This window comes from Phalaenopsis equestris, unplaced genomic scaffold (assembly GCF_001263595.1).
Source record: "Phalaenopsis equestris unplaced genomic scaffold, ASM126359v1 Scaffold000174, whole genome shotgun sequence".
In the NCBI taxonomy this organism is placed as follows: Eukaryota; Viridiplantae; Streptophyta; class Magnoliopsida; order Asparagales; family Orchidaceae; genus Phalaenopsis; species Phalaenopsis equestris.
In genome coordinates this window covers 59,252-63,551 of record NW_018164616.1, presented here as the reverse complement: position 1 = coordinate 63,551, position 4,300 = coordinate 59,252, and positions in this window count along the sequence as shown.

The following is a 4,300-nucleotide window of genomic DNA, read 5'->3' as shown; positions in this document are numbered from 1 at the left end:
ATTTTGTGGACATGATTGTATACCACACGAGCATGGACTAAAAATGATATTTTGTCCCATGTCCAAAATGGATATTGGTTTAATAAAATAATATTAAAATGTTTAAATCAGAATAAAAATAAAATCCTATTCGATTTGAGTTCACTTTTTTTAAATAATATAAATATTTTAAAATTTTGAATATCATAAAGTATTTGGATTAAATTAATGCATTTTTTGGATGGAACATTAGTTTTAAAAGAATAATAAGTATTTTTGAACTTATATTTTGAATCAAATTGAATGAATACATGAATTAAAAAAAAATAATTTGAAAACCTAACTAAGAGTGAGAATAATGTTTTCTTCTATCAATTAAAAAATTAATAGTAAAAACTATAAATAATAAATTAATCTATTTGATTACTCAATAAATCACCAAAATTTGATATCATTAATATATTTCAACACTCAAACTATTATATATGATCACGATAGTTAATATAGATTGTTAAAATGGACTGTTATGATTTATGTTCAAAATAATCAAAGTGTTTTATAGAAATATTTATAAATAACAAGTTTCTACACAATAAGAGAGGATGAGGTGAGGCCCTACCAAGGATTCTTAAGAAGAAAATCTAGCACTCTGTTTATCATGTTCACACCAAGACTAAGATCAATTGTCAACATGTCGATAAAAATCATTATTATTGAGGCTAACATAATATTGTTAAAGAGTGACACCAATTGCTACCAACACATGTAAGACCTCATAAAGTTGATGCACATTATCAATGGCAAGGTTAATATTCAACATCTCCAATAAGCATAATGACTAGTGTCAACTCAATGCTATTGTCAACAAGACCAGTACTTATCATTTGATGCTTGTTGTATTAAGGACAAAAAAAGTTGTCAACTCCAATATCAACTTTTGTTATTGCCACTTGATTCATCCTTATGATCATAATAAATTTAGTGCTAGTTTATCATCAGAGCTAAGACAAATGGCAATGAATGACATTTGCCATTATCAACAAAATTAACACTTAACATTGACACCGACAATTATATTTGTTATCACTAATAAGACTCCTGCTTTTCATGAGCACCGATAATAGTACTTTCAATTGCTAACACAACAAATAGTTATCATCACCACCATACCAGACTTCATCTCTACTAGGTCGATGCCAAATTTTTTATTGTTAATATCACCTTTTATAAGAAAATGATCAAGCAAAACACCAATAATCACTTGATGACATCTCCTATGCTTTAAGAGTCATCACTTTTTAACCACGAAAATCATCTTTTAAGTTCATACCTACTACATTTTATCAAAGTCTTACAAATTGCAATAAAATTAACATTTTTATAACCTATAAATCATACTAATTGAATCATTTTAACTAGACCAACCTTATAATTTTTTCTCATTATTAAGTTTTATATATGAAAACCTCATTTATTATATGTACAAGTCTGAATATATTCATCTGTGTGTCTGTGAGAGACGTTAAGCCCATTTTCTTCTATTCCGGAAATGCTCTACCAAGCAAAAATTATAAAAAATGGTCAAAACAGGAGTTCGAGCATGAAGCATGCCAGATCATTGGCTCATATTATAACCACACAATTAAAAGTGTATTGAATTTAATAAAGTGGTCATGAGTTTAATCATGAATATGCATTATTTGTTTCTATATAATTTATACATGTAATCATAAAAGTACAAGCTTTAAATCACAATGAAGATATAAATTATCATGTATTGATTGTAAATATAAAGATATTAGATGTATAAAAAAAATTAAAAAAATACCTTTACCATATGCCTAACAATTAATATAACGCATCATGCATTCATCTTGAATACTTGATATGTCATATTTAAAGCTATAATAATATGGATTATAACAGCAACATTTACAGATATTGATGAATATCGTACAAGTATCTCCATTGATGACATGATATTAATAGAACATTTTATGTAATGAGTATAAAATATAATTTATGATAGAAGAATACATTACATGCTATATCATATTATGTAACCCAAAATATGTCAAATATCATTAGTGAATAATATAGATGCAAACACAAACATATGGTAAAAAATGACTCCTCAATCATTCAACACTCATGTAGGTGCGCAATGTTTTTCCTAATTGAATGATCTTATATATCAATGACCAAAGACCACTCCAAATATCTTAATATTGATGCCCAAATTTCTTACAAGCATACATTTCACAATACCTTTTGTCATATTCTCCACCCTTCGTAAAGCCCACAAAAACCAACTTATCAAACTTCAACAAATCATAAATATCATAATTGCCGAGGAAAAAGCATGATAAAAACAACATTCATAATAATACTATCTGGCTCTCTGTCTCTCTCGTTCTATATCATCCTAAACTTATATATTTGCTTTCCACAATTAATTGAGGTTTGACAAATCTGGCTGACATTAATATTTTGAGATAATGACATACATAACACCCAAAATATTATTATTTACAAATCAAGTGCTCACGTGATTTTTTGAACTATCAAACAAAAGTATTTACATGTATCTAGATCAAATCATTATGAATTTGATAAAAATGAAAAATATAGATTAGGAATTTATCATGAATTTTGATATTTAAGCAAAAAATTGAAAAATGAATGAAAGAGAACGATTGATTTATAAATAATTATATTTGGGGGGTTCTCTGTATGTAATTGCCCCTTCTAATTTAGAAATTATAATAAATTCATCATATCGTTGTCTAAGAGGAGAGAGAGAGAGAAAGGGAGGGGGACATTTTCCATGAATAGTATGTATATTCGGTTCTGGGGGTTTAAGTGTTTTAACGTTCTGATTAGCTGCAACGGTACCGAAGCCTAATCACACGTGATTTCCATATTTTTATGATTTATAGGGTTTAGCTTGCTCATTAATTTACATGCTACGGCCGTCCTTTTTAATTTTTAACTTATAATCAACTAAATTATTGTTCTCTTAATGCAGAATGAAGAGTAATTTAATAGCGTGATATTCAGTAAAATAAAAATTATGTAGACCGATTAATGTTATCTCATATTCTTGCATATCCGAATGACGCATGCATGGGCCACAATGTGGTAATGGCCATTGTCTAAGATCCATCACACAGCTGGTGGCCGCAATAATTGATGTGATGGCTACACATTTTTCCTTAGAAAAATGGTCTGCTGCGCAATTAATACGGCATTTTTATTTGCATTATAATGATTAATATTTGAAAATTTAAACTATAATTTTTTATTATTTGCTTCATTATTTCAGGGTTTATTTAGAGCATACTGTCACCTTTCAAAAGAGTCTTTGTGAGTGATGGATCCCAAAACTTAAATACTATTTTTCGGCTCTACACCTAACCAATATGAGACTATTTATCTGTGACATTCTCCTCCACCCAATATCATGAATTTGCTCCAACGAGAGTTCTACTGGACCATGGAGAGTCCACACACCTAACAGACAGTAATCTATTCTGATACCACTTGTCACCTCCCAAAAGAGCTCTTATTGGAGATGACAGCCCAAGACTTAAATACTATTTTTCGGTCCTGCACCTAGCCAATGTGAAACTATTTATCCGTGACAATCCGGCTCAAATAAATTTCAAATTTTTTTAGGGGACAAAGTTTTATGTAAATGGACTTATTTTCTAAATTTTATGTAAATGGACATAAAATTTTGAGCAGGATGCTCTAAATAAATCAATAGTTTAAATTTTCCACAAAATTTTATGTATTTACAAATCAATGCCTGGACTTTTTAAATTTACATAAATGGATGGTATGACTAATTTTTTAATGCTGATTTTCTAAGAGTAGCATTTTATTACTTCTAGATTAAATAAAAAAATAGTATTCTTTTTCGGTTTATTTTAATTGTTTACCGCTTTATTATCATATTGTTTTAAATCTAAAATCATCCAATTATTATTATTATTATTTTTTAATTTTCAACAAAATTTATTACGGTTTAAAATTCGGCGCGTTGGTGAAATTTTCTCGAGAAATAATGGGAAAACTGTAACGCTAAATGCACGTTCTTAAATTAAGATATTAAACGAATTTTAAATAAAATAGACTACAAAAGGCTAAATTTAGGAACTCTGTTAGCGATTGTGTAAGCTGTTATAAGTAGATATAATTAGAACACATCCGGACATTAAGAACATGATTAATACATTAATGTATATTAAGAAAAAAATTCTATATATATATATATATATATATATATATATATAGCTATTCTTGCGTGGGAAAGGGA